Source organism: Enhydra lutris, unplaced genomic scaffold (genome assembly GCF_002288905.1).
Source record: "Enhydra lutris kenyoni isolate GAN:26980312 unplaced genomic scaffold, ASM228890v2 scaffoldscaffold31, whole genome shotgun sequence".
In the NCBI taxonomy this organism is placed as follows: domain Eukaryota; kingdom Metazoa; phylum Chordata; class Mammalia; order Carnivora; family Mustelidae; genus Enhydra; species Enhydra lutris.
The window spans coordinates 1499678-1522619 of NW_019154115.1; the positions used below are offsets into that span (position 1 = coordinate 1499678).

At 36.5% G+C, this 22942-nt stretch overlaps 1 protein-coding gene across 1 annotated transcript in view; it reads right to left on the reverse strand.

The window, feature by feature from the left end:
- The window catches only part of LOC111153232 (pseudopodium enriched atypical kinase 1), a 300842-nt gene that overhangs the window by 248149 nt on the left and 29751 nt on the right, over positions 1-22942 (reverse strand). Inside the window, exon 2 of the mRNA XM_022512129.1 lies at positions 5010-5073. The gene's annotated coding sequence lies outside the window, so the exon portion shown is untranslated. The remainder of the gene's footprint in view (positions 1-5009; positions 5074-22942) is intronic.

The following is a 22942-nucleotide window of genomic DNA, read 5'->3' on the forward strand; positions in this document are numbered from 1 at the left end:
CTATCTCTACAGGAAAGCCTATTCTCTCTGTTAGTCCTCTCTCTACTTCTACAAGCTTGCTCTTAACTTGTCCTTTCTCCTGCCACCTCTGTATAGATGCATGCTCAAGCCCCTCCCTTTAAAAAAAAAATTAGCTTACATTCCCCTTTAGGCAGGATCCTAAATTCATTCTTCCCTTCACAGTTAAACTCTCACATGAGTGGGGACAGTCTCTACCTGAGGCAGTCTCTTCATCTCCCATTCACTTCTCAAATCTACCACAATCTTGATCAGTCCCCACTGCAACTTAAAAACACTCTTGCTGAAATCGTTTAAGATGAAACCTATAGGTAAGGCATTTTGTGAACCTTATTTTACTTCATCCCTCTGCTGTACTTGACACTGCTGACTGCTTCTACCCTCCTGAAACTCTCAAATCCCTTGACTTCTGTGACACATCTCTTTCCTATCTATTATGCAGTGAAGATTCAAAAACAAGTATGACAAAGTCCCTGACTTCAAGCAAAGACTCTAAAATGAGTGAAATCAATGCAAACTGTCACAACATAGTGAAAAAGTACTATGATAGAGACAGCTACAAAATGCTATGGTAGGTTTGTAAAGGGGAAGGAGAGGGAGTGCGCATTTTAGGAGGAGGAAACCAACATGGACAAAGGCACATGTATAAATCAACATAGTCTGTATAGGGAATTTGATGGATAATGGTTGAGCACACAAGTTTTGAAACCAACCAGTCTGATTCTACCACTTACCAGCTGAATAAAGGTAAAATAAGTCTCTATCTTACAGGACTATAATGAAAATTAAATACTATTTATAAAGCACTGAGCACAGGACCTGGCTTACATTGATTTCTCAATAAATGTTAACTCCTTCATGGCAAAAAACAGTCAACAAACTAGGAATAAAAGGAATCTACTTCAACATGATAAAGGACAGTTACCAAAAAACCACAGGTAACATCACACTTGATGCTGAAAGACTGAGAGCTTTCACCCTAAGGAACAAGTCAAGGATGTCCACTCTAATCACTTCTATTTAACATTGAAATGAAGGTTTTAGACAGGATGTTTAAGTAAGAAAAATACATAAAATGCATCCAGATTTGAATGGAAGAAAATAAAACTATCACTATTTGTAGATGACATGATTTTGTATATAATTATGTACATAATTATATATAATTAATTTTATTTATGTAAAATATAAATATAAATATATTTAATATATAAAATATATAAATATAAAATATATCTTATATATTTTATATATTAAAACTTCATAGTAATATATTAACAACAATTAGAACTACTGGTTGAACTAACAGTTCAGTGAGGTTGCATGATACAAAAATCAATTATATTTCCATACACTAGCAATGAACAATTCAAAAATGAAAGAAAACAATTTCATTACAATAGTATCCAAAAACTAAAGGGCTTAAGAACAAATTTAGCAAAAGTAGGAGACATACATTAAAAACTATAAAACATCATTACAAGAAATTAACACATAATAAATGGAAAGACCTCCATGTTCACAGACTGGAGAACACACTATTATAAAATCTCCAACCTGATTTACAGATTCATAATACAAATTCAAAACAATCCCCATCAAAATCCAGCTGGATTTTTTTTTGGTAGAAATTGACAAGCTAATCCTAAAATTCATATGGAAATGCAAGGGATCCAGAAGAGCCAAAATAATCTTCAATAGGAAGCACAAAGTTGGAGAACTCATATTTCATGATTTTAAAACTTCCTGGCATAAGGAGAAATCTATAAATCACTGGAATAGAACTGAAAGTCCAGAAACCTAACCTTTACAGCAAATGATATTCTTCAAGGGTCCAAGATAATTCAATGGTCTGTGACAACTGGATATCTGAACCCTCTACCTCAAACCATACACAAAAATTAACTAAAAAAAAAATTAACACAAAAATTAACTCAAAAATTAACTCAACTTGGGTAGCTCAGTTGGTTAAGCATGACTCGCTCTCAGCACAGGTCATATGTGGGTCATATGAGAGTCATGAGATTGAGTCCCACAATAGGCATGAAGTCTGGAATCTGCTTGGGATTCTCTCTCTCTCTCCATCTTCCCTCTACCCACTCACCCTCAAAAAAGTTAACTCAAAATGGATCACAGACCTATATTTAAGAGCTCATATTTAGAAGAAAATATGAGTAAATCTTCATGAACTTAGATCAGGCAATGGTTTCTTAGATATAACACCCAAAGCACAAACAACAAAAGGAAAATAGATAAAAATTAAAAACATTTATTCTTCAAAAGACAATATCAAGAAAGTAAAAAGACAGTTTGCAGAATGGGAGAAAATACTTGTAAATCACGTATTTTATAAGTGACTTGTATCCAGAGTATCTAAAAAACTCTTACAATAGAAGGGTAAACAACATAATTTTTAAGTGGGCAAAGGATTCAAATAGATATTTCTCCAAAAAAGATATATAAATGGCCAATTAGCACATGAAAAGCTATTCAATATCATTATTCATTAAGGAAACATAAATCAAAACCACAATGAGATACAACTTCCCATTCACTATAATGGCTAAAATTTAAAAAGAGAGAGAGAGATAGTAACAAATTTAGGTGAGGACATGATAAACCTGGAATCCTCAAACATTGCTGGTAGGAATGTAAAATGATACAGTCTTTTGGAAAACCATTTGACAGTTCCACAAATTGTTAAACGTGGAGTTACCAAATGACCCAGCAAATTACACTTTTAGGTATATACCTAAAAGACATGCAACCATATGCACACAAAAACTTACACACAGAAATTCATAGCAAAAAGAATAGCCAAAATGTGTGGGGGGGGGGATAACCCAAATGTCCACCAATTGATGAATGGATAAGTAAAATATGCTGTGTATCTATCTATCTATCTATCTATACTGAGGAGTCTGGCTCCTGACCAAAAAATTAAAATCTCTGTGTGTAATTTTCCAGCCTGACCATAAGCAATTACAAAGGCCTTACCTGGCAGGCCTCACAGGGGAAAGCCATCCTACCCACACGGTACTGGGTACACAGCCAGTGCACTGCAGTCTCTGAAGAGAGCTGTAGTCAGGAACTCGGGCTCCCCTGGCTGACCATGTTCTTAAGCATGGCTACATTCCCAACCCAGGCCCTAGACTTCATTCAGGAGTCTATCTGTGGCCTTTTCATCAGGGAGGAAACACAGAAGACACTTTTTCTCTACTCTGACTCTGTGCTTTTCAATTCCAAGCCCTTCCACCTCGCTCTTGAACCAGCCCTGGGTCCATAAAAATGCAGGAACCTCCTGTCTGGCATTCCCTCTGCAATGAAATGAGCCACCTCCCATCCCATCTCTATGCAGATCCACCTGAGTGGGACACCTGCACTTTCCGAGATTTAGCCTCTTGCTTATTCTATCTCAATAAGTGAATAAAGTCTCAACTGTTACTTTCATTTTGGATCACTGTTTTTGATTAGCTACCCTGACACCTGGAAGTTCAGGTTTCTCTATTGCTAGGTCACCTGACCGGACACTTAAAATGGAATATTACTCAGCCATGGAAAGGAATGAAGTATTGATTCATCCAAAAACATGGTTGAACCTTGAAAACTTTATACTAAGTAGAAAAAAAAGTCACAAAAGATTGCATATTGTACAATTTCATTTACATAGAATATCCAGAAGAGGCAGATCTATAGAGACAGAAAGTAGATGAGTACCTGACAGGAATTGAGTAGAGGGAGGAATGAGTGGTGACTGCTAATAAGTACCAGTGTCTCTTCGGAGTGATGAATATATTCAATTAAAAAAAAATTTTTTTTTTAAAGTAAGCTCCACACCCAGCACAAAGCCCATCCTGGGCCCTGAACCCAAGACACTGAGATCAAGACTGGAGCGGAGATCAAGACCTGAGCAGAGATCAAGAGCTGGATGCCCAACCAACTGAGCCACCCAGGCGCTCCTGCGGTGATGAAAATATTCTAAAATTAGATTGTGGTGACAGCTGTACAACTCCGTAACTACAATTTTTAAAAAAATGACAATGAATTGTACACTTTAAATAAATGGGTGAATTTTAAGGTATGTAAATTATTCCTCAATAATGTTTTTTAAAAAATGATAGTTCATAACATTCCTAGAGCACTAGTGAGATGGAAAACTGGATAAAGAGATTATACTGCTCTGTAAAGGAGTTTGTAAAATATCCTTTAAGCAATGTAAATGTACTGAAGGATTCTGAATTTCAGACTGACATGACAACAATCATCTTTTAGAAAAAGCAATCTCATGACTGTGACAAGAATGGCTTAGAGAGTAGCTGGATTCTAGGTGGAAAGACCAGATGACAGAATGGTTGCTTAAAAAATTAAAAGATGAAGAGAAGTGGAGCCCAGACATGCCAGAAAAGGAAAAGGGCTATGAGCCTATCTTTAGAGTAAAATGCTATTCTGGAAACTTTCTATAGAAACCAACTACTAACATACTAAAGGATATGTTCTTATTTTATAAGCCCCCCAGACCGAGGGAACTACAGAACATAATCAAGTCCAGGAGAATAGAGTGGTAGAAAATTCCTAATAACTGACTTATTAAAATAGTTACCAGTTGTTGAAATTGATGACTTAACAAATTAAGGATCTGTTTTCAGGAATATCAGATTATAATGCCAATATCATTCTCAAATGTGTGTCAGACTAGCAGTGTGAACTCTGTCTTAAAATATAAAAGTATAAAAGAAAAATTCCTTTGGAATTACATGGAAAAATTCACTCAAAACTACTCTAACCATCAGAACCAGCTTCATTTCCTTCAATCAAATGTCCTACAAACTAAAAATATGCATGCTATATATGTAAACTTTGTAATAAATAATATTTATCCATTAAACTCTCATAGGAAAAAACAGTTGGCACTGCCTTAAATATTTCAAAAATAATTCTCTCTCATTATAAAAAATACCTTATAAGGCAAATGCATTAAAAGAATATCTCACCTCAGATTTTTAGATGAATCCACAAAGAAATGTCTACAGCATGAGTTCCAGTTCAGGCAGATACCTGAATTGAAAAAAAAAAAAAAGAGAGAAGGAGAAGAAGAAAAAAAGACATGGTCAATATAACTAAATCTGAGAAGGGAACTTAATTTTTTCAGTAGAACCCTAACTTGATCATCTACTCACTAAATTTTTGTGTTTGTGTTTTACAAATCTGTAGAACGTCAAGAATCTTAATTCTGCCAGACCCTCTATTGCCTTTTTTTTCTTTAAAATTTTATTTATTGATTATCGGAGAGAGAGAGAACACAAGCAGTCTCCCTGATGAGAAAGGAGACTGATGTGGGGCTCTATCCCAATACCCTAGGACAATGACCTGAGCCAAAGGCAGACACTTAACCAGCTGAGCCACCTAGGTGTCCCTGTATTGCCTTTAATTACACTTAACAAAATATATACTATACTAATGGGGCTAGGGGTATGAGGGGAAGATCAATCCAAGAAAGACATTTTCCTTTCACCAGTTCAAGTCTTCAAAAGAAAAGGCATTTTCTAAAAGTCTGTACTCCCTTGGGGCGCCTGGGTGGCTCAGCGGGTTGAGCCTCTGCCTTCGGCTCGGGTCATGATCTCAGGGTCCTGGGATCGAGCCCCGCATGGGGCTCTCTGCTCAGTGGGGAGCCTGCTTCCCCCTCTCTCTCTGCCTGCCTCTCTGCCTACTTGTGATCTTTCTCTCTCTCTCTCTCTCTGTCAAATAAATAAATAAAATATTAAAAAAAAAAAACGTCTGTACTCCCTATAAAATCCCACCATCACGGCTTCCCATCCTCACAAAAAAACAGAATATAAAAATCTGGAAATATAAAAGTAAACCAAGAGTATATTTTATAAAGCTTAAATAAAAGGAAATGTTAAATAAAACTGGTGAAAAAACTATGAAAATGTTTATCTACATCGGCAAAGAAAATCTAATTAAAATGAGATGTCATTTTCCATCAGTGAAATTAGAGTTGTTTTTTAAGATGTTAGTCATTACTGCTATCCCAATAGCTTCTTGGCCTTTTGGCTAAGATCAAGTGTAGTGCTATCCCAGTTCTCCTCCTTCCCAGACTCACAGTAGGATTGCACTTCACTGCCCTTGTTTCAAGTTGGGTGTGGCTACATTGACTTGCTTTAGTCACTAAGGTGTACGTAAACATGATATGAAACATCAGCAGGAATAAGCTTTAGGAACCAGTACACAACCAGAAGACCTACCCACTACAGTAATTACGAAAACAAGTAACAAAAGGAGCTTTGATCAGGGTGATTCACTAAGTAACTCCAAGAGAGAATACCACCTGCTGATATGTGTTCAACATGTAACATGACCTCTGTTGTAAAAAATAAAACCCGTTGCATTAAACCATGAGATTTGGGGGATTATTTGTTACTATAGCATATTCTAAACTATACTGAGAGCCGCAAATGACAATGTAATATAACATAATAGATATTATAATAATATAATAACGCAATATAATGGGCATCTTTGCACACTGCTCATGGTAGTATAAACTGGTAAACTCTTTCTGGAAAGCAATACACAAGAGCTTTAAAAAGTTCAAACCCTCTTACCTAGTAACTTCTCTTCCAGAAATCTGTCCTAAATAATAAAAAATCCAGACTTAGACCATAGCTCATTTATGACTGCAAAGAAATGGAAATAACTAAATGTCCAAATGATTAGTTAATAAATCAGAATAAGAAATAATTAAAATTAAATATCAAAAATGCTTAAGGACTTATAGGGGAAACTGTGTGAAAGGCACACATGGGAACTTTATGTACTGTCTGCTCAATTTTTCTGTGTATGTATAAACTATAGACAGAAAGCAGATCAGTTGCTACAGGAGCTGAAGGTCATGTGAAAGAACTGATTGTAAAGGGGCTTAAGAGAAACTTTATGTTTAATACTATTTTACTGAGAACCAGAGCTTGATCCTAGAATGCGTTTGGGGTTTTATTAATTTATTCTTTCAGTATTTATTGCAGGCCTCCACGTACAAACAGCAGCCCAAACAGCAGAGGTATGCTTCTGCACTGGGTCTGTTTCCCCAAAGTTCAGTGAGACCTGCCTTTCAAGTGGTCACTGTAGTCAGTAGAAGCACTGACAGACAATCTACAAACCACGCCTTTTAAAAATAATCCTTACATTGGCATATAAGAGGTAGGTCACGATTATTTCTAAGAACCATCTGCGTTAGTGATTATTTGTTGACCTAATCTTTCTGAAAATAAGCTTAAAATTCCTACAACTGAACATTTATCATCTATAACATGAACATGTATCAGTTGTTTTAAATTCATTGCTCTGGATTATATGAATGTGTTTATAAGATTATATGCCTTGGTAACCACCATTAAAATTTCATGAGTTCTGAGCATTTACTTAAAGGATTAAAGGTTTTTACAGCTATAAAAATGGCTAAAGTGTCTAAAACTTCAACTAAGAAACTGTAGAAAAATATAAGTGAAATCTAGAAAGAAAAAAATGTGACAATGAAGACAAAGCATTAAGCAAAGAGAACAAAAAGTATTACGTTAATCAAACAGAAACAGCCAAGACATATAACGAACAAGTTTTATTCAACAAGAAATGATAATAACACAGGAAATATTTGTTTTAGCAGGAAGCACAGAAATTCAAGACAGTGGAGAGAGTAGTTAAAAATCAAAACTAGGGGCCCCTGGGTGGCTCAGTCAGTTAAGCATCTGACTCTTGATTTTGGCTCAGGTCAGGATCTCAGGGTTGTGAGATCAAGCCCCACATCAGGTTCCGTGCTGGGCATAAAAAACATAAAATAAAAACAAACATAAAAATCAAAAACTGCACTAAATTCTCATGATAAGAAGACCTGAGATACCCACTGTATTGTAGGGAGCAACACATAAGAAGCAAAACACTGGCGAGAACATATAGGAGAGTCTAATCCAGAAATGACTTTCAAGCAATGGAAATAGAGATTAAATCACTGCTTAAGTTACAATTGTATAATTTGTTGCTTTCTCAGGTCTGATGTTTGAACTTATTATATATTGTATCCAAAATGTATTAAACTGTTCATAGTTTAAGATACAAATAAATTACATTATTTTTACTAATAACAATTAAGAGTACTAGAACAACATGTGTTTATCAGAGAATAGCTAGTAAATATGAGTAAAATAGCCTTAGAAATGAAGGATATAACACAGGAAATATATGTGTGTTAATCAGAATACAAACAATAAAGATGAGTTTTCAAGCACTTAGAAATAAAGGACATAATCTGAGACACAAGATTATTTAGACTATAAAAAAAAGATGGAGAATTCTTAATATACATTAGTTTCCTGACTCTTAGAAAAAAATGACCTATAAGTAGTCCATAAAAATGGATGGAAAACACTATCACAAAGCTGGTCTTGATTTCTAAATTCTAGAAACCTTAACTAGTAACTGTCCCCAGTCAACTAAAGAGTCAACCTACAGCCTGGAGGCCAAAACCAGCCATGCCTGTTTTGTCTGGCCTTTGAGCTAAGAATGGTTTTCACATTTTTTTAAATGTTGTGAAAAAAACAAAAAATAATATGCAACAGAGGCAGTAGTCACAAAACTTAAAACGTTTACTATCTCACCCTTTACAGAAAAAGTTTGCAGCCCTCTGAACTAAACAATTCATAAATGGGTGAAACAGGTCTTAGTGGCAGCTCTAACCCAGAGATTTAAAGTGTGCCATGGCATCATAGTATATTAGAACCGGAAGGCAGCTAAGACCATCCTTCCTCTCCATCATGTTACAAAGAAGGTTAACTTAAAGCCCAGAAATGACAATCTTCCAGGTCTACTGTCTCCTGAACCCAATGTGCTTTACATCCTATCACAACATTGGCCCCCTTTTCTTCTAGTGGGGTAATCTGAGAATAAAAGAAAGGTACAGTAAGAGTAAGTCCACTCTCCTCCAACTCTCCACTGAGCCCTTCCTACCTGAGAATAATCAACTGACCAAAGTGAGGCACTGATAATCTTCATATCTGACCAACTCAACATCAAGGGTCATTTCCTATTTTTTCAGCTTCATCTCCTTCTACTCTACTCATGTAAGCAAAATAAGCAAATGAGTCTACTTAACATTCCTGAAAAAGTACCTTGTTCTTTTGGTCCTGAGGACCTAGGTTTATACAGTTTCTCTCCTAGGGGCAGCTCTTCCCTTCTCCACCGACCCAAATTCCTATCATTCTTCATGCCCAATTCAAAACACCCTCAGAAAGCTTACAATCCAATAGGAGCTCAGATACACGAAAAAGTAAAAGATAAATAGCCCCAAATAGAAATTCCTGGTAAAATGTAACCTCTGAGGGAAATGTTCAGGTTAAGCCTTTGGGAAAGTCTCTGAATAAAAAAAAAAAAAAAAAAAAAAAAAAGCTTTTGAGATTGGTTCCACAACATTGTGATTATACATAACCCCAATTAACTACGCACTTTAAAATGGCTAAGATGGTAAATTCTATGTTACATATAATTTACAATCATTTAAAAAAAAAACTTTGGATCACAGAGCAAGATCATAATGGTGCAGGGAGCAAGCACTTGCTTATATTATATTAATTGGATATTAAATTTAAGTTATAAAAGCTAAACACCTATCCTATAGCAATGGTTTTATACTTGCAAGTACCTTAAAATTAGACAATGTGGGGAATTGTGAATATAATAAGAGAGTTGCCTACGAGATCCAATTCTATAAAATAAAACAGAGCCTACATCTAGAAACCATTAAATTCTGGCAGCAAGATAAATGAATATCCACAAGATTCCAAACTTTAAAAAAAAAAAAAAAAGACTTTAAAGGACAGAGAGAGGAAAAGGTGGTGTTCTAGGAAGTAGAATGAATAAAGGTACAAAACGGACAATGTATGATGGCAGGGATACTCACTGTCTTTTTGTTTCCCTAGTAGTTGGGCCACCCATGATATGGGATAGGTTACCAAAACCATAGACCGAAATATGCTGGCTAAGGTAATCATTACTCAAAGTAGACAGTCCATGCTTTGCTTAAGTTTTCAGATAACTTTTGTGAACAACAGCAAAACTCTGCAAAACCAAATATAAATCCTGTGCATTTAAGGCTGAGTCTGTTATTTTCACAAAATTAACCACACCAAAAGGGCTGAAAGTTTTTACTTTTTGATTATTTTAGTTCCCTTTTTACTGAGCAATTTTATTCTATGAATACCAACCTCTGCTATTCTGTTCACTCCATGCCTAGGGCCTAGTAGATGCTCTCTAAATGCTTGTGGAATTAATATTGGGATATAATATACATTTCACTTAAAGTACTCCTCCTTTCTAACTATACAGAGTAACAAAAAGTAGACAGAAAATAAATAACATTAACTGAAAAATGTTGTAAAAATGAAGCCAACCAAACACTTAAGCCATATTTCAAAACCATCTTTGTAGCAAACTGCTCACAAGTAAGTCAAACCTTTATTGCACCCTTTGTTGCAACACTACACACACACACACACACACACACACACACACACCCATCAAGACAATCATTTTTACTAAATATAACTTGAAGAAGAAAAATCACATAATTTGATACCCAGAAAAATCCCAGTTTTCTTTCACCTTTGTATTCCACACAATTCCTGGCACACAGTTGATACCTTCAAATCATTCATTGAGTTGAGTAGTCACAGAGAAAATATTTTCTCTGCTGTCCATGTGACTTCATTATATTTCAAAGGTGTGAGTCATCAACTCTGGCAATAAAAGCAGAACTTACACCACTATAAATACTTGACGTATTTCAAGAGCTCTCAGAAATTAGAAGAGAGATCCATACATGTATTCCCTAAATTACACAAGTATCAGAAGATACATCATTTCACTGTTGTCAGTTTGCTATATTTAGATGGCTCTGAATTGAATCATTCAAGCATACACAAATAAAACCTTGAAGGGGTCCCCATACTCGCTCCTGACCGTCTGGAAACAAAAGCTGCTATTGAGATAAAAGATGACAGGCAACAGGAATCTGACAGGCCAGTAATTTACTGCATTTTCTGCACATCTGAATTTGTAGGACTCCATAGCCATTAAGCAAAATTAGTTTCATGATGCCAGCCAGAAAGCCTCATAGGCAACAGTTTTATGTCATTAAAAGAACTACCATCCTCAATCTGTTTGGATTTGTGTTTGCTCATTAGAAGCCTCTCAGTGAATTGAGAGAGGAGTTTTAATTGCACTCTTGCTCTATCCATGTTTACTACAGCCCTGAACTATAACAAATTCCTATTCTCCCTTCGTACCCAATGCCTAAAATTCTTTAGATATAGTAGAAGAAACTAAGCAGTCTAGCAGTTCTCTACCAAAAATAGAGCCATTTCAAAGGTACAAATGTGACTTTAATATATATTTATTCAGATTAAAAAGCCTGGGTCAGAGAAAAACATCATCATCTTCCTTCTCTCCTACCTGTTAATCTCGGAATCCGCTATGCTATCTCAGGCTTCTACGTCTTTGCAGATGCTATTTCCCCCTCAGCTTGCTTGGAACCTCCTCCTCAAATCTGACTATGGTGAATTTCTGCTCACTAACTGGTTTTCCCAAGAAAGGTTCATGCAATCCTTTCCCTATGTACCTTCTACATACATCCATCAAGTACTTCTCAAACTGGGTTAACTCTGACTCTTACAGTCAAAAAACTGGACACCTCCTGGCAGAGTTAACATTCAGCTAGTAGACACTAGCACAGCTTTAAAGGATGAAACACTAAAAATACTTCTGAAATAATATCTAGTAAGCAGTCACTGCCCTGAACTCCATGGCCCTGTCTTACCACCACCACCACCACCAAAATTCAGCAACAAAAGCATCAAAGCCTGATACAGTATAAAAGATTGGGGGTGGGGGAGGGAGATCCTTGAAGATCCTGAATCCAGTGCTATGGTCATTGTGATTGGTTGGTGCCTGTGTTGTAGTGAATGGTAAATACCCTGCCCCTTTATGCCCAAAGCCTAGAATACTACCTAACATATAGCAGATCCATAATGTACTATTAATTCTATGTCAAAATAATGAACACCAATCCTATTCAATGATCCAAGGCCAGTGGGTATATGTCAAAACTATACAAATAATAATCAGATTGGAAAAAAAAAAACAAAACACTAGGTACTTAAGTACAAGATAGGAAAAGTGAACAGTCTGCCTATTGCCTATTTCTATTTTCTTGCCTTTAGCCTCTGATAAAATAAATGCGTAATTTGATAATGTGGGCAAAAATCTCCAATGTGATCATTTATACAGCATATGATTCAAGTATTCTTTATGTTATTAAATGAAGATTAAAACAAAGTTTCTGTAAAACCACAGAATTTAAGAATGCCACCAACAGTGATCACTGAACTACAGTCAGTGTCTTGGACAGGTATCGCTCAGGAAGAACACAAATTGTTAATTCAAACAGAGGAAAAAGTAAGAATGAAAAGAGTCAGTTAATTATGAATCACATGTCTAATTACAGGTTTTGCTAGGGGCTTCAGATACTTCTAATTAGTTTTACTTGGTATATTAATTATAAATAGAAAACCACAGAGAATTTCTTACTCATAGGAATTTATTGAGTATGTATAATCAGATATTAAGTTATCACTTTTATAATTTAATGATTAAATATTCAATAGTGCATGACAATTATTTTGAAAGTCATCAATAAAATATATATCACATTAAAATCAAGTAACACAAAACAGAGCACCACCAAGATAGTGACAGAATCTTTTAAAAATCCAGAAGGATGGGGCACCTGGGTGGTTCAGTTGGTTAACTGTCTGACTTCAGGTCAGGCCATGATCTCGAGAGGTCTTGGGATTGAGCCCTGCATCTGGCTCTGTGCTCAGCAGAGTCGTTTTGTCCCTCTCCCATTGCCTCTCCCTGCTGTTCATGCTCTGTCCCTCTCTGTCAAATAAATAAATAAAGTCTTAAAAAAAAAAAAATCCAGAAAGATAAGGTATGTAGCTGAAAGAAGGATGAATATGCAGAATTTTGAACTTATAAATGGTGATATACTAATCATTTTAGGTTACTCACTATCAGGTAGAAAAATCATCCTTCAGTGATGATTGCTATAGAGAGTTTCAGAGAGTTATACGATGAAAATATTAAAATGAATCACAAAGGGAAAAGTAATAGCAACATCTTAAAAAAAAAAGAAGAAGAAGAAGAAGAAGCTTAATTACCTAATTTCAACACTATCCTATTAATCTAACATCACTTTTTGGTAAAACAGTGATGTACTACATACTGTGCTAATGAAAAATTCTAGAAGGTGACAAAGTCTTAAACTAGAACCATCAAGTGTTTATTTAGAACAAAGCAAAGAAGTCCAGTCTGATTTTTTTTTTGCAGTTCCTAAATTAGAAACAAGAGAAAATAAAGACCATAACATATTTTAACAAAAGTTTTGAAAGTGTCATCAATCCTAATTTGAAACAACCATGTAAATTACCTTGGCTATTCGCAGTACTGTATGAGTTTAAACAGAAAATGTTCACAAATTGGCAAGTAATAGTAACAGTCAGTGCCATTTCTTAAGTACCTATATATTATACAAGACAGATTGCAAGTTTTTTTACCTAGATGGTTAATTTTCACAAGCACCTTACAAGGCAGGTAACATCATCCCTACCTTACTGATAGTGAATTCATGCTGGAAATAATCTAGCCAATGTCAGTGAGGAAGTAGAAAAGTAAACATTCAAACTACTACTGCAGACACTCAGGGCTGGCTGCCGTACCCCACTGCCTGAACAGATGGTCTCAATGGATTAGAGCAAGCCAATTTAGTAAGGAAGCTCCATAGTATATTAGCTGTTCTAAATGGAGGAGGTTAAGACTTCATGAAGCTCAGTATCCCAATGGATGTAACCATCCTAATAGCTAAGGAAAATATAACTTAGTAATTATATTTCTGACCCTGATTTGGAAAAATCAAGGATGTTGCCATCAGCTTATGGGCTGTCGCAAAATTCTACCTTCATTGAACACACTTTGATATAAATGAGAAAAATTAGTAAACATTTAGATGCAGAAGTAGTCAAATGCTGAGAAGGGGGGAAATCAAATAAGAGAACCTAATTTTTATAACTTTAGAATTTTCTATAAAGAAGATCTAAATGAGATATAAGCATTCATGAGAGAGAATCAAAGATGAGAACCAAGATCCATGGTCAATATAAACAAAAGAAAAAATAAGAAATTCAATCAGGACAGATAGGATGATAAGATAACAGGAGAGATAGGGAAAATAGGATAATAAAAATGAGTGAGGGGCGCCTGGGTGGTTCAGTGGGTTAAAGCCTCTGCCTTTGGCTCAAGTCATGATCCCAGGGTCCTGGGATCAAGCCCTACATTGGGCTCTCTGCTCATCGCGGAGCCTGCTTCCCCCTCTCTCTGCCTGCCTCTCTGCCTACTTGTGATCTCTATCTGTCAAATAAATAAATAAAATCTTTTAATAAAAATAAATAAATAAGAGTTTTACTAAAAGAAAAATACTAAAAAACAACCTTTCCTCTTGTTCTGAAGAAACATTTAGAGAAGAAAATTTACTGCTGATTTTAAAAAAGGCAGCTATCTCAAATATGTCTCTTCCCAAAAAACTGACCATAAAAAAAAGTGATATGTAAAAAATTACTACACAGCTAACAAATGAGGCACACAAACAAATGTCTGATGAACAAGTAAAGGTTTGGCTAAATGAGTATGAAAAGTGAAAATGGGGAAGAAAAGGAAAACTAAGGAGAAAAAAAAGTTCTCCAGTCTCCTTCTCATGTAAATCGTACTTACTACTTCAAGATACAACTTCCCAGCGAAAAATCTCCTCCTCATATTGTGCCCCCCAAAGTACCCCCTCTCTCATAAAAGAAGGTCTTACATCCAAATGACATCTTCCCCTTACCCTGAACAGCATCTTTCTAGAAGTATTTTCAATCCACCTACATCCTGGAGGATATCATGAGGACCAAGATTTCTGTTTCTCCTGGTTTTCTGAATTGAATATTAGTGTTTAATCAGCGTAATGAAACACTTTCAGTGTTTTTGATACGGGAACCCTTATGCAATACCACAAATACAATTTTGATTTTGAAAAATGCAGGCATCCTTCACAAAGATGAAGCCATCTGAAAAGAGTTCTTTTCAAAAGATATTGCTACATGGGTTATTTTGTACCTTTTATTTTTAAAGGAACTGCATTTTTAACAAAAACTATTATTTACAACTCCTTAACCTCATGCTCACCTCCCACATCTCCTGTATCACTCGCTGATTCAAACATCATTTTAGAGCCCAACTCCTTCACTTGACCTAATAAAACTTGCTGAGTTTGCACACGTCAGGACTATGATGGTATATGTCCTCTAACACAACAATGCTATGGTTGGACAAGTTGAGACCAAGGGTGACCTCTTCTCTCCATCTTACCAAACAACTAGCCTAAATTTTCACATAGGAGCTTAACAAGAAAAATTTGCCTGCCTGTCTTATTTCCTAAAACTATAAGCTTCTAAGGACTACACTGCATAGCAATACTGTACATATTCTCATAAGAATGAGGAAATTTGTAGATCCTATTTCACTTCTGAAAAGGTCAGCCACAAAACTATTTTATGAAGTATTTCATTTCTTCAGCAAACTATTAAAAGATGATTCCCCTTCTTTGACATATATGGACAAATGTAAGTCATAAGCAAAGGCTAAGTGAAATGGTCCACAGAAATTCTTGCTTCTGAAATCGATCAGAAGTCTTAGAGAGCAAAGCTGCACATCTACAAACAGAAAAAAACAACCCATGGAGGATAGGAACTACAGAGAGTTGATTCCTGGGAGAAGAGAGCCACAGGTGCTGCGTAGGGGAGGGAGCTCTGATCTTGCAGGGAGTACCCAGAGAGAACGAGAAGGAGAAAGGGAAGGGGGGGATGAAAACACATGTAGGGGACTGCACAAAAAAAAACTTCCTCAAAACCACTGACTGGGGAAAAGGAGAGTATTTCAACACCACCAGTTTATTATAAACAGTGGAGCGCAGAGTCTTAAGTTTTGGAGGTCAGCATCGTAGTCAAGGTCACATGCGCCAGTGCACCAGTGGGGAAGATGGGTGGAGCCCCACTAGCGGGCAGCAAAGTCTGAGAATCCCCTGGGTCACACAGGGAAAAGTGGTTCCCCTGCATGGAGTGCATTTGGTAGGGGTGATATGGCCCTTCCCTGAGCAAATGACCCTGTAGGCACAACTGAACTGCCCTGTTCACCAGTATTAGAATAAGGACACCAGCTGAGGGCAGCAAACTCTGATGCCAGCTGTGTGTTGTGATTTATCATAAACTCCAAAAGGCTGCACAGTGGCATGACTGTTTTCTGGGACAAGCTGGCACTGGCCACAGTGCAGTGAGACCCTCCCTCAAATGATCAGCATAGGTCTGCCCTGTGGAGGTCTCTGAAATACGGGGTTTTGAAACACAGCTACACCTGAGATAAAACACAGGAGTGCTACATCGCCTGGCAGGCAGACAGCTCAGTTAAGGACAAGGTGAAGGTGGTGATCTAACAGAAGCCAAGGACAAAGGAGAGGTGGTTATTTGGGCATCTGTGAGGGCTTCCTGAAGAGCGGTGGGCCCAACTTTCCCAATCCAGGGACAAGAAAGCATTTTCAACCCTCTTCCACCAGCACTGACCTCAGTGAGCTAAAGAGCACCACCCAGGGGAGAACAAGAACAGAGCCGCTACACCAAGCCCCACCCCTCCACCCCCCAGTCCTGCGGGTGCAGAGGACAATAAGAGCAACAGGCCCCTCCCCGAGAAGACCAGAACAAATCTCTTGCCAGTACCAAGTCTACTGAAGATAGAGTGCTCCAAAGCTTCAGCTGTAGGGGAAACAGGATCTAGTTTCCTTGGGTTTGTTTGTTGGTTGATTGGTTGGTTTCGGTTTTGGGTTTTTTTTGGCTACAGAAAGATAAATTTTTAAAATTTTTTATTATTTTTAAAAATTTTTAATATTTTCTCCTTTTTTCTTTCTTCTATCAAGCTTCTCTTAACAAGCAAGGGAAAACACATCGAGCTTCCTTAATTTTTTAAAATTTTTTAAATCTTTATTTTATTTTGCTTTTTTTTAACTCTAAAATGACAAAATGTAGGCATTTACCCCAAAAGACCAGAAAGAAATAACAGCCATAGATTTAATCAATACAGATATAAGATGTCTGAATTAGATTTAAAAACAATTAAAAGGACACTAGATGCACTTGAAAAAAGCATAAGACACTAGAGAATTCTTTACTGCAGAGATAGAAGAGCTAAAAATTAGTCAAGCCAAAATGCTATAACTGGGATGCAAACCCAAACAGATACCATAACAATAAGGATGGACAAAGCAGAGGAATGGATCAGTGATACACAAGATAAAATTATGGAAAATAATGAAACTAAAAGAAAAGGGAAACAAAGGGAATGGATCATAAAGGAAGACTTCATTTTAAACAGTCATACAAGAAATATTAAAGGAAACTCTTAGAGTGTGTTGGGGGGGCGAGGGGGGGAGGCCAAAATCAACAAAAACTATAAAGAAACAGAAAACATCACCAGAAACACTAACTTTACAGGTAGCACAATGGCATTAAATTCACATTTTTCAATAATCACTCTGAATGTTAATGGATTAAATGCTCCAATCAAAAGACATAGGGTATCAAAATGGATTAAAAAAAAAAACAACAGGACCCATCTATATGTTGTGTACAGGAGACTCCTTTTAGATCTAAAGACATCTGCAGATTGAAAGTGAGGGGATAGAGAATTATCTATCATGTTTAATGGATGCCAAAAGAATGCCAGAGTAGCCATATTTATCTCAGACAAACTAGATTTTAAACCAAACATTGTAACAAGAAACGAAAGGCATTATATCATGATTAAGGGGTCTACCCATCAAGATGATCTAACAATTCTAAATGTTTATGCCCCTAACATGGGAGCACCCAAATATATAAAACAATTAATAACAGACAGCGGTGCCTAGGTGGCTCAGTCGTTAAGCGTCTGCCTTCAGCCCAGGGCTCAGGTCATGATCCCAGGGTTCTGGGATGGAGCCCCACATTGGGTTCCCTGCTCAGCAGGAAGCCTGCTTCTCCCTGTACCCCGGCCCTTTTGTTTCCTCTCTCACTGTGTCTCTCTCAAAAATAACAAACATAAAGGAACTCATTCATAATAATACAATAACAGTAGGGGACTTTAACACCTCACTCACAGTAATGGACAGATTATCTAAACAGAAAATCAACAAGGAAATAATAGACCAGATCGACTTAACAGATACATTCAGAACATTTCATCCTAAAGCAGGAGAATACACATTCTTCTCAAGTGCAAACAAACATTCTCTATTCTAGAGACCCACATACAAGGTCACAAATCCGCCTTGAACAAGTACAAAAAGACTGTGATCATACCATACATATTTTCAGACCACAACACTATGAAACTTGAAGTCAACCACAAGAAAATATTTGGAAAGATTACAAATACGTGGAGGTTAGAGAATATCCCACTAAAGAATGAATGGGTTAAAACCAGGAAATTAAAGATGAAATTAAAAGGTACATGGAAGCAAATGAAAATGAAAACAGTTTTCATTTTTCACATTGGGATACAACAAAAGCAGCCCTAAGAGGGGAGTATATTGCAATACAGGCCTACCTCAAGAAGCAAGAAAAGGCTTAAATACACAACTTTATCTTGCACCTAAAGGAGCTAGAAAAGGAAGAGCAAATAAAACCTAAAGCTAGCAGAAGAGAAATAATAAAGAAGAGAACAAAAATAAACAATACAGGGTGCCTGGGTGGCTCAGTGGGTTAAGCCTGTGCCATTGACTCGGGTCATGATCTCAGGGTCCTGGGATCAAGCCCCACATTGGGCTCTCTGCTCAATGGGGAGCCTGCTTCCCCCTCTCTTTCTCTGCCTGCCTCTCTACCTACTTGTGACCTCTGTCAGATAAATAAAAAAAACTTAAAAAAAAAAGAAATAAACAATATAGAAACAACAACAACAAAAAGAAAAGAAAACAGTAGAACAGATCAAAGAAACTAAGAGCTGGTTCTCTGAAGAATTAATAAAATTGATAAACACCTAGCCAGACTTACCAAAAAGAAAAGAGAAAGCACCCAAATAAATACAATCATGAATGAAAACAGAGAGATCACAACCAACACCATGGAAATATAAACAGTTATAAGAGAATATTATGAAAAATTATGTTGCACTGAGCAATTTGGGAGAAATAGGTAAATTCTTAGAAACATACAAACTACCAAAACTGAAACAGGAAGAAATAGACAATTTGAACAGACCTACAACCAGCAAAGAAATTGAAACAGTAATCAAAAGTCTCCCAAAAAACAAAAGTCCAGGGCCAGATGGCTTCCCAGGGGAATTCTACCAGACATTTAATGAAAAGTTAATACCTATTCTTCTCAAACTGTTCCAAAAAAATAGAAATGGAAGGAAAACTTCCAAGGCCATTCTACAAGGCTAGCATTACCTTGGTTCTAAAACTAGACAAACACTCCATCAAAAAGGATAATTACAGGCCAATATACCTGATGAACATGGATGCAAAAAGATACTAGCAAATTGAATTCAGTGGTACATTAAAAGAATGATTCACTATGATCAAGTGGGATTTATTCCTAGGCTGCAGGTCTGGTTGGGTATTTGCAAATCCGTCAGTGTGACGCACCACATTAATAAAAGAAAGGATGAGAACCATAGGATGCTCTCAACTGATGCAGAAAAAGCATTTGACAAAATACAGCATCCACTCTTGACAAAAATCCTCTACAAAATAGGGACAGATGAAGCATACCTCAACATCATAACGACCATATACAAAAGACCTACAGCTAATGTCACCCTTAATGGGGAAAATTGAGAGCTTTTCCCCTATGCTCAGGAACTCTGACCATTACTATTTAACACAGACAACCAAAGAAATAAAAGGCATTCAATTCGTCAAGTAAGAAGTCAAACTTTCATTCTTTGTAGATGATATGATACTCTATGTAAAAAACCTGAAAGACTCCACCAAAAAATTGCAAGAATACATGAATTCAGCAAAGTCAGAGGATATAAAGTCAATGCACACCATTCTGTTGCATTTCTATACACCAATAATGAAGCAGCAGAAAAAGAAGTCAAGGAATCAATCCCATCTGCAATTGCACCAAAAATAATAAGATACCTAGGAATAAACCTAACCAAAGAGATAAAAAAACTATAGAACACTTATGAAAGAAATTAAAGAGGACACAAAGAAAAGGAAAAGCATTCCATACTCGTGGAGTAGAAGAACAAGCATTGTTAAAACGTCTACACTACCCAAAGCAATCTACACATTTAATGTGATCCCTATCAAAATACCACATTTAAAATACCGCATTTTTCAGAGAGCTGGAACAAACAATCCTAAAATTTGTATGGAACCACAAAAGACTCCAAATAAACAAAGCAATCTTGAAAAAGAAAAAATTGGAGGCATCATGATGGTAGATTTTGAGATACATTACGTTGCCATTTGCAACGACATGGATGGAGCCAGAGTGTATGATGCTAGACGGAATGAGTCAGTCAGATAAAGACAAATACCATATGATTTCACTCATATGTGGAATTTAAGAAATAAAACAGATGAACATATGGGAGGGAGAAAAAAAAGAAAAAAGAGAGAGGGAAAAAAATAAAAGACTCTTATAGAGAAAAAACTGAGGGGTAGGGAGGAAGGTAGGTAGGGGATGAGTTAGATGTATGATGGGTATTAAGGAGGGCACTTAATATGATGAGCACTGGGTGTTGTATGTAACAGAGGAATCACTGAATTCTACTTCCGAAACCAACATTGCAACTAACCAGAATTTAAATAAAAATTTGAAAAAAAATTTTTTAATTAAAAAAAAATTCTTGCTTATTATAGAGTATGGAATTCAACCAGCCAGCCACCAGAAATCTTGCTATTTTAAGCTCCTATTTACATTACAAAACATGTTTAATTAGAGTTAAGGTATACAGGGCTCATTTGTTGCATTTTAAAGTTACTGGAAAATAACAAAATCTTTCCCTCTGCTGACATTCTGAAAGCATTTTTAAATCTACTGTGCAGTATGAATTTATAACAATAACATTTTATGCCTTAGTGGTTTTTGGAATGCCAATACCATTGCATACTTATTTGTTGAAATAAATAAATCCTTTTAAAAATCATATTGCCAATCTCCCTGGACCCAGAAAATAGACATGTCAAAAACTCAACTAGAAAGCAAATAAATCAAGATATATTTGAAATGTTATTAAACGTTCCCAAAGACAAAATCTGGGTCAAACTACAAAAAGACCCTCAATCTCTGCTACCAAGGAGAATTCTATTGATTCATTCACATACCATTCATAAAAAAGAGGTCATCAACAAGTACCATTCCCAAGCACAAACATGCCTGCTGAGGTAGGATGTGTACATTCTAGGATTTTGCTTTTCCTCTCCTCATCTTTCTCTGATCTGTAAGAAACAATTCTAGCTCAGCTGAGATGATCTTTAATTTTAACTGATTTGTCTTTAGAGAGATAAAACTGCTTAAATGGGCCTTGCCTAAAAGCATGGCAACCCTCTCCAGTGGGTGATAAGTAATAGTGGCAATGAATTAACCATGTTCAGTTAGGTAACAAGGAATAAGAAAAAAGCAACCTTTAATAGTGTGAGAATCCAAGGTCACAATAACACTTTCTCAAAAAAAAAAAAAAAAAAAAAAGTGGTTGAGTACCATGCATTTCAAATCGAAACTCAAAGATTTGGGGGTGTCCATAGCAAGGCCTTCCAATAAGCAGCAAAATTATCTAGTGGACCTTCCGAGAGTTCTTTTTTTTTTTTTTAAGATTTTTATTTATTTATTTGACAGACAGAGATCACAAGTAGGCAGAGAGGCAGGCAGAGGGTGGGGTGGGGGGGAGCAGGTTCCCCGCCGAGCAGGGAGCCCAATGCAGGGCTGGATTCCAGGACCGGGAGATCATGACCTGAGCGGGGAAGGCTGAGGTTTAACCCACTGAGCCACCCAGGCGCCCCCCTTCTGAGAGCTCTATGAATTACCATTCTCCATGGAGCTGAAAGTCCTAAAAGAATGTGAATTAGTCTTGAAGAATACACTGAAGAATGAAATGTAAAAGTATTTTAAGTATTAAGTTAAAAAGAAACTAACTTTTCAAAGAAATTTTTATCTAGAAATATATGTGTGTGTATATACACACACACACACACACACCAAGCTTTTGTATAACTTAACAAAAATAACACTTATCGAATACCCTCATACATACAATTCTGTACCCTCTGCAAAGTCTGGCATATACTGAGGGAAGCTATATTCTAACTGGACATACTATGCCACAGTTCCCCACACCTAACATATGCAGATTCAGGGGTTTCCTGTGAAAATATCCTAGAAGTGTATCGAGAGTGGCAACTGTTCAGTGCCAACTAAAGGGCTTACTCAACTCTGGACCACATCAACAGGGACCCTTGAGATGCTTGGTTTGGTCCAGAACATTCAGAAGAGATTTAATCAGCTTTGGAACAGGGCCTAGAAGTTCATAAAAGGAAAGTTCTCCATGTACCTTCAGTACCTGCCTAGGACATATCAAAACAAAGTGCTGGTCACTACAATGGACCTGTTTTACCAAATATACACAGATCTACAAATTCATTCCATCCTACCGAAAATGCTAGTTTTCAACTCTAAATTGGAATAACCATTCCTGCTCTTTCCAGTACTTAAAAAAAAAAAAAAAAAAAAAAAAAAAACAGGCTTTTCTT